Source organism: Chelonoidis abingdonii, chromosome 21 (genome assembly GCF_003597395.2).
Source record: "Chelonoidis abingdonii isolate Lonesome George chromosome 21, CheloAbing_2.0, whole genome shotgun sequence".
NCBI lineage: Eukaryota > Metazoa > Chordata > Testudines > Testudinidae > Chelonoidis > Chelonoidis abingdonii.
In genome coordinates, this window is record NC_133789.1 from 1,241,771 (window position 1) to 1,250,834 (window position 9,064).

A 9,064-nucleotide genomic window follows, 5' to 3' on the forward strand; every position below is an offset into this window, starting at 1 on the left:
ACCCCCCAAACCAAGCCTAGGGATCCCTCCCAACCCCCCAACCGACCCAGGGGGTCCCTCCCAGACCCCCCCAACGGATCCAGGAGTGTCCTCCCACCCCCCCAAACCAAGCCTAGGGATCCCTCCCAGACCCCCAACCGACCCAGGGCAGAGGGTCCCTCCCACCCCCCAAACTGACCCAGGAGATCTCTCCTAGCCCTCCTACACCACCTCCAGAGCCACCCCGATCCTCAGAAACTAACTCCAGCCTTGTCCAAGTTAGGATTTCTTATCACTGACTTTCTCTCTGACTGTTCTGCACTGATGTGTTTATTTATTCTCCATGCAGTGGGTAGGGCCTGTGGACCTCATCACAGATCAGGACCCTGTTGCACACACAGAGCAAAGATATGGCCACTGCCCCAAAGAGCTGACAGCCTCAGCATCAGGCTTGGTCAGCTCTTAGCAATTAGCTCAACCTCGCTACATCACTCAGAGCTGTGGAAAAGATCATGCTCTGAGGTTGACCTAACCCCTAGTCCTGACAGCTAGAATTTTTGCAGCATCAACCTAGGCTGCGTCTATACGACAGACTGTACAGCAAAACTGTATCACTCCCGCTGTGCTGCTGTAAGGTATCCCGTGGTGTAGATGCTCTAAGCCGGTGGGAGAGAGCTCTCCCACTGGCAGAATTAAACCACCCCTAACGAGCAGTGGTGCCTATGGCACTGTCCACACCGGTGCGTCTGTCAGTGAAACATGTCAGGCAGGGGGGTGGCTTTTTCACATCCTTAACCGACAAATGTGCTAGTGGAGACATAGCCCTAGCTACTGTTTCTGGGAGAGGTGGATTAACTACAGAGCTAGAAAAAAGCCTTTGTGTTAATGTAGGAAGTGTCTACACCACAGCAGCACAGCAGCAAGGCTGTACCTGCACGGTGGTACCCGGATCGCTGTACCTGCACAGCTGGAGTGTAGATGTGCCCTAATTATAAAAGTGTGATTTAAAGGTGCATCTATAGCATGTGCTACTTGTGTTAACCAACACCAGCTGCTCTGCTGGTCAGAGGTCAGAGGCTACAGGCAGCATTGTGGAACTATGTGGCTCACACTTTGGCTACTCCAAGATTAGTGGCAGTGCATTTCTTCCTGCTCTGGGCTTCATTCTCATCCCCCAGAGATCCTGGAAGCAGGCTGGGGGTCTTGGCTGAGAGCACCAGGGAGTGGCAGAATGGGGTCCAGTCTGCACACAGAATCACAAGCCCTGCAAATCCCAGTGCAAGTGAGCATGTGGGTGAGTGTGTGGGGCGCACCTGTGTGGCTGATGTAAATGCAGAGCAACAGCTGTAATGTTACACTGGATGGTTAAGCCAGAGAATTGTGTCTGGAGCAGTGGAGTGTATCGCTGTGAAGCCTCCTTCCTACCTGTGAATCAGGCACTGAGCTGTTCTATGGGCCACACTCTATCCTGGGTGACCACAGACACACACACTCGTCTTTAATTTTCCATTTGTGCAGCAAGTATCCGCCTCTGTCTGAACTGTGTAATTCGCTGAGCGTGTTCTCTCATCCCAAGAGGCATCTGTTCCTCCTATTTCATTTTCCATCTGGGTGGGCTTCTTCCTAGAATTTCCCCTGCAGTCAGCAGCGGTGCTGTGGGAAGAGAGTATTTATATATACCCTGCTCCCCAGGAGATCACATGGCAAAATATCCCTGGGATACAGTCAAAGGCAGCTGATGGCAGAAATAACAAGTCAGGGTAGATGAGCCATCCTGGCCGCATGGAAGTGACCCAGCCCTCTCCAGAGAACAGAGAGGCAAGTGTGTGTGTGATGCGTGGCCAGAAAGGGTTAAACATCCTGCTGAATAAATGACTTAAATTCAACCCTTAAAGACATGTGGAGAGATAGGTAATGGTCAACGATATAATCAACAGACCCTGTCTATGCTGTATTCTGATAATTCAGAGATCATAGAACATCCTCGCATCTCCATGAATTGTAAACACGGGATATCTCTGATTCATCTCTTTTTGCAATGTAGAGCAAATCATCTGTGAATATGGTGGAAGAACAGGCAGTTGCCTATGTTAATTTGTATAGCTAAGTACCAAGGATAGACTGCCTAATGGATAAATTGCCTTATGCTAATCTGTGTGAATAATTAACAATGATGCTTAGAAAATAAGGACTTGTTGCTCCCTGAGGGACTCAACTTGTCAAAGAAGATCTGAAATTGTATAAAAGATCTTTGGGTCCTGATCCTTTTTATCTCAGCTCTACGTACACTTCACTAGGGGAAGTTTGAGTCACAAGATGAGATCCCAGTTCAGCTGGTACACCCTGGATATGATATTGGACATTGGACTCTAACCTATGGACTAAATTCTAAGAGAAATCTTTGCAGCTACAAAGCTCCCCATCTCTGCTATGAATCCGAACCTCAGGAATTGAACTCATGGCTGTAGGTATATTGATCTTTTAACCATACTCCCTCTCTTTTAATGTTTTAATAAATTTTAGTTTAGTTAATAAGAATTAGCTGTAGCGTGTATTTGGGTAAAATCTGGACTATTCATTAAGCTGGGAGGTGATGCGTCTGATCCTTTGGGATTGGTAGAACATTTTCTTTTATATGATTGTCACGGAGTCCCCGGGCGATGCTCTGGAACTGCTCCCCACTAAGCCAGTCAGGACTTTGGGGAGCCTCCTCTCCCTTGGAGCAGACTTGTTCAGGGCAAGAAGCTCAACACGGCTTCACCTCCTGGGTCTCTACCTTGGAGCATTCAGCATCCCCTGCCCTCCATGGCCTTCCACAGCGAGCCACATCAGTAGGGATCCTGGAAGGCCACAGGTTTGCACCCCCACTTTGCAGTATCAGACCTGACTCTTAGCTACAAAACAGGTAGGTTATCAGATGACAGGAACACAGTCTAAAACAAGCTTGTAGAATAAACAGCGAACCAAACCCTCGGCCGGGTACCATTCTGGGGCAGTGAGCCAGACAACCCATGTCTGCACATCACTCCTCGTCCCAGCAAAAGCTCCAGCCTAACCACCCCTCCCAGCCCCTCTCTCTGCTCAGCTCCTTTTCCGCCAAGACGGTCACCTGATCCCTTTGTCTCCAACGCCTTCAGTTCGGCACCTGCGGGGAGAGTTGCTAGAGACAGAGGCAGGATTAGTGCACCTGGCCCTTTGCTCTGCATCAACTCACACACCCTATCCCCACCTAGATACTTAAGAACTGCCTAGGGGACAACTGGAGGCACCACACATATTCAAGCAAAATTAAGAACAATCCCAGTCGTCACAATGATGGAAAGATTTCCAAAATCTTTATCAATATATGACTGGGTACTGATGAGCTTGAGGCTGGATTACTTGTAAGGAACTGTGGTGTTGCTCTGACAACTCGTGCAGATAATAAAGAACTGTTTGGTGCTGGCTGGTAAAGTCTAAAAAGTATAAATAATCCACACTTTTGGGATAATTGCCCCATCTTCTGCGAGTTCACCCTAATAGAGTACCTCAGCTGCCCCCACTGGGACCCCATCACAGTGAGCCAACACATGTGTCTGACGAGACACATCATAACCAGCAGGAGGAGTTTGGCCATCTGTTGTTGGAAATGGCGGACTGACAGGGAACGAGGAGAAGGGTAGAATGTGTATCTAGCGTCGGTCAGTGTGTGTGTGGGTCCATTGCCCTGCAATACAGTCCCTGTGAAGGATGTTGGCCGGGTATCAGAGCAACCAGCTGGAGAGCTGAGTTTGAAAAGCGAACAACTTTCCATACAGCAAAACCAACCCCGACGGACCAGCGCAAACATACAGTTCTGGCTTGAACGACAACAAGCTGTTCTCCCTCAGACCCTCTGCCCCCTGCTCCAAGGGCCCATGCAGGACTCTCCACACAGCTGTCAGAAACTGAGCCATTCTGCCCTCTGTTCCGTGGTGAATCAGGAAATGAGCACAGGCTGTGCATCGGTTCCTGGTTTACACCCTGGGAACACTGCCAGGAATCTGCTAGAGGCGACGTAGTCCTCCGGACACAGACTGATCCCATTTAGCCCTGTGAGCAGCACTTGCGGCCTGCCCGGAGAGGATGGATCTAGCCCAGAAATGGAAAGTCTCGCTGGATCACAGGGGCAAAAATGCCCAACGGAGCAGGGGAGGAGTTTTGCGAACCTGGAATGTTATCTTATGTTTGCTCTGACTAGCTAGTGTTATGATGCCTCAGTGTCCCCATCTGCAGTCTAAGTATCATAGGTGGTGGGATACAAGGGTGTGTGATTGTCTGCAGAGCTAAAGGGCCAGTGCCCCTAAATGACCATGCACTCATGTCTCCTACAACTGAGTGCCTGCCCCTCCTCATGCAAAGGTGCCAACTGAAGGTTTGGAACAAAGAGGTTCATGGTGACCGTCCTGGCCCGGGAAATGGGCCGAGTCAGCAGAGAGGGACTGGAAGGAGGGTTTCGTTAAGTCTGAGAGCCCCTGGGAACAAGGATGAAGTGCAGACCTGGGTACAGGCTCACTTGCTCCCCAGAAATGACCTGGCCGAGGGGTCCGTATCGCTGTATCTACAAAGCTCTGCTTTAGACTGTGTTCCTGTCATCATGAATAAAACCCTGTTATGCTTGCTGAGAGTCACTCGACTGCAAAAGTGGGGATGCAGACCACTGTGGCTTCCCCCAGGACCCGCCTGGGTGGTTCGCTGTGGGAACACAAGGAGGGGCAGAGGATGCTGAATGCTTCCCAGGAGAGACCCATAGGAGTGAAGCCGTGTAGCTTCTTGCCCTGAACAGTCTGCTCCAAGGGAGAGGAGGCTCCCCAAAGTCCTGACTGGCTTGGTGGGGAGCAGTTCCAGAGCATTGCCTGGGGACTCCGTGACAGAAGTCATGGGACCAGCAGGCTGTTATGTGTCTAGTGCCCCTTGCTAGCGGTTTCCCATGTGGCCATTTCTCCCCCCCACCCCCGCAAGCTGCTGCAAGGGTCAAAGGTGCTGTCCAGAAATACAGCCCCTGGCTGAGATCTTAGCACCGTGCAGCATAGCTGCGGACAGGGGAGCGCGATGCAGGCAGCCGCGTCTGTGAAGTGAAACTCCTCAGCTGATGGACTGCAGGGCTGCCTGTTCTCTCTGCAGGCTGCTGCGTTCCCAGGTCGCCCGGACCCAGTGAACCGGACAAACAGCAACACACCAAGGCCACTTCCTGGTTCCACCCCTGGGCATCCCCATTGACCTCAAGAGCCCTGCGGGGCTGCTCATGTTCTCCTGACAGTCACATGGATCAGCTCCCCTGACAGCTCACGCTGATCTGTCCTGGGCCCAGCACATCTAGGGACGTGTTCCCTGAGGAGAGGGGTCGGTGGTGCACACAAACAGCAAACTGGGCACACAACCCTTCCCCACCCCAAGGGCTCCCAGGAGCCGCACGGGGTCAGACACTGAGACAGGCAGTCCCGCTTCAGCCTGCACTCGTCCATTGCCACTGTCATAGCCCTTCTTCGACTGTCCCACAGTGCACAGGGGCTCCCAGAATCCACTGCCTCTGGGGGCTGAGCACCGGGGGGCATTGCCGGTGCATTGCAATGGTGGGGTGGAAGTGTTACAGGTCAGCCCACGAGCCAGCCCAGTGAGAGCTGACTGTCTGGGCCAGCTCAGTTCAGAACAGCTCAGACTCGGCCTGATGGCGTAAGGCCCGGGCCCCTGCACTGCTGAGCAGGGGACTCACTCGCTCAGAAAGGGCCCAGTGCTGCTCTCAGAGGCAGTAGGAGGATGAACAGCAGGACGCCCCTGCCCAGCCTTGCTCAGCCCAGGGACTCCCCCGTGGTTCAGGGGCTCTGGGACGGGGAGCAGCAGCTGGCCCAGGAAATACTGTCCCAGGGTGGCAGGGAATTTGCATGGTGCTCAGATGCCCCCTGCTGGGAGGCTGCAGGGTGGCAGGAAGAGAGGCCATGATGGGCCCCTGCCCGGGCTGTTCCTGCTCTCTGGGAGCTCTGCACCCAGGTTGCTCTGGCTCCAGTTTTCCAAAGTGACCTCCAGCTTCTGGCACTGGGGGCCTGGTCAGTCAGAGACACTCAGAGCCCCCAGGTCCCACCGCTCTCAGCAACAGCTGCGGGCAGGTGGGTGCTCCAGGAGTCTGGAGCTGGGCACCCCAGTCCTCCTCTCTGATCCACAGGCCAGTGCCTGGCCAGGCCAAGGGCAGCAAAGCACACTGGCCACTGCATGCTCACTGACACCCCCAGCTCGCTGGCCACAAGGAGCCCTGAAAGCCCCACTGATGCAGCCCCCCAAGATCTGCACCTCCTCCCTGGGAGGCATTGGCCAGCTGCAGAGGGGCTCAAGGGTGCTGGAAGGGAAAGAGGTGCTGCAGCAGATCCCTCAGTAGTGAGCCCTGGCTGGCCAGCATGGGGGCAGTGAGCTCAGGGTGGAACGCGCTGAGCTGGTCCCAGGGAACTGCAATGTGATTCTCCCTTTTGCAGAGTGGTTTGTTTTCCAGAAGCCACGTGAGGTTGGAGCTGCCCATCCCGTTGCACAGCCTGGAGGGGAAGCTTTGCTGTCCCAGGAGGAAGCCAGGTTACATAACAGAGCTGGTGTTCAACTCCAGCAGGCAGCTGGCGCAGGAAGCCCTGAGGTACGTGTGGGGCGGGTGTCGTAGCTTCCTACTCAGATTTGAACCTTAGCGTTCATAAACTGAGAAGCTAGCATGAACCCTCTAAGCTTAATTACCAGCTTAGATGGGAGAGGAGAAGTTAATGGTGTTTTGTAAACTGCTTTCCTGTGGTTGTTTGCCTAGTGAATTTCAGTAACATCAGGGAAGGTGCCATAGGTGTCTGTGTGTTTGTGCAGATTCCAGTGGTGTGCCTCGAGTGTGCTTCACGGCAGGAGTCTGGCCCGTCGGCCAGCAGGCCAGGGCTGAGTTCTGGCCTCATGGAATTCCGTCCTGGGACTTGCCTGGCACTGCTTGCTCTGTTGAGGCCCTGGTTTAGTCATGCCTAGATTTTGCGCACTTTAGGGCTCGGAGTTTTAGGGGATGCACTGTACCTGCCTGTGCTGATGTAAAAGGCCCTGGAGAACTGCTCCTCTGGGAGGGAGGGAACGTGATGCCCCTGTGAAAATCTGTTCGTTCCACAGGCCAGGCTCTGGTGTGTCCACCAGACAGTAGTGAACTGGTGCCATCGCGCCTTCATTTGGCTAGGCCCTTGTGGGTTGGCTATCGGGGGCTGATAGCTCCGCTCGGGCTGGCTTGGGATGGACGACTGTGCTGTTATGGTGCCCGTGGTGAGCCTTCTTCACTGCTCGAGGAAGCGACAGAGAACCCTCTATCTCCAAGGCTGGTGCCCTAGCCCTCCGCTTCCACACTCCAGAGCTGAGGCTGAGTCTGGCGAGGCCCTAGCATGGTGCCCGTTGGGAGCTTGATGGCCGTTATGGTATTTAATGCCATGTTAACATTGTAAGTTTGTGGATTTCTTCTCAGTCGGTTAACATATTGCCTCGAGTGTTGTTAGTCGCTCTGCTGCTGCGCTAGCCTGCACCTGCCCTGCTAGGCGGCTGGCTGGGGGCACTGTCAACCAGCATGGACCCAGGGGAGGATGGCGGGCTAGGCGTGTTCAGCAGTGGTCAGAACTTGCTTCTCGTGGCTCCGTGCTTCCGCCTTTGGGAGCAGCAAAGGCTTGATCAGCTACCAGCCTTGGGGCGAGGAAGCAGAGGCGGGGCTCGGAACATTGGGGTAGGCCCATTTTGAACTTACAGGCTGTCTGTTGGTGGCAAAGGGGCTGTCAGTGCTGGACTGCTGTTATGGTCAGCCAGAGAAGCAGGATCATCACGCAGTCACCTCAATGCAATTCCAGCTTCCCAGCTTATCCCCAGTCCTGGGCTCCCACCCAGCTCTGCCAGGGCCTCTCAATCTTGACCGCAGCTTCTCCCTGCTTAGCCCAGCCCTGTGGGTGCCCCCCCAGCTCATGCTGTCGTGCCCTGTAATTCCCATACGCTGCAGCCCCCTGCTAGCCTAACGTCTGGTTTTCATAGCTCTGCTAGTGCCCCTTACATTTAGGTTGAGGCAGACCTGATGCTGAATTATTATTTTACTCTGGAGAAAAAGGGTATTTTCTCGCCTTTTGATATGGTCTCTTTTAGGGTTCAGGTCAGCTGTCTCGTTCAAACCCCCAGCACAACCCTCCCCTCATACTCTGATGGCCCTTCTCCGCTGTGGGGGAAATCAGTTATATGGGGCAGGGGCAAATAGCACAATCTCCTAATGTCTCCAATCCAAGATGGCCCCTTCAGCTGGCTGTGCCTTAGTCACGTGTCTGTCACGGGCTATGCTTGGAACAGGTCCCCATCAACAGCCAGTCCAGTACTTGGGGAGCCTCCTACTCCTTTGAGCAGACTTGGTTAGGGCTAAGAGTGTACCTGGTTTCACCTCTGCGGTACTCTCTTGTGAGCAGTTTCAGACTTCCTTTTGCCCCTACCGTGGCTTTTCCCACAGCAGAGCCACACCAGGCGGGGTTCCTGGGAAGCCTCACCAGAGGATCTTGACCCCCACTTTGCATGATTAGATGTGACTCTCAGCAGCCAGGTAAACGATGATTTTATATCTGATGCGAACAGGGTCTAAATAGAGCTTGTAGATACAGCGAACCAAGGGGGAATGCCCCCCCCCTCGGTCGGGTCATCTTCTTGGGGGGCATGCTTGAGCCAGACCACCCAGGTCTTTGCACTTCACTCTCGCCCCAGGCATCTCCAGACTTACACCCTCTCCGTCCCCTCCTTCTCTGCCTCAGCTTCCTTTCCTGGCAGGAAGGTCACCTTGATTCCTTTGGTCTCAATCATCTTCAAGTTAGCAGCTTTGCAGAGGAGGGCCAGGCCATTCAGTTGCTAGGAGACTCGATGGTGCGTGCTTTAGGATGCACTTGGCCCTTTGCTGTGCTAGTCATTCACATCACCTTGATCCCACCACCTATGATACTTAAGAACTTGCACTTAGGGGACACTGATGGCACACACAGTATTTCAGAGCAATATCATTAAGAGCATCCCCAGTTCGATCAAGCCCCAATCCCACCAATTCCCAGGGTGGTGGGGT

At 53.7% G+C, this 9,064-nt stretch overlaps 1 pseudogene; it reads left to right on the plus strand.

Annotated features, from left to right (window-relative positions):
• Nucleotides 1-5,665: 5,665 nt before the first annotated feature.
• Nucleotides 5,666-9,064, plus strand: part of LOC116820377 (serine/threonine-protein kinase 17A-like) — a 28,445-nt pseudogene continuing 25,046 nt past the window's right edge.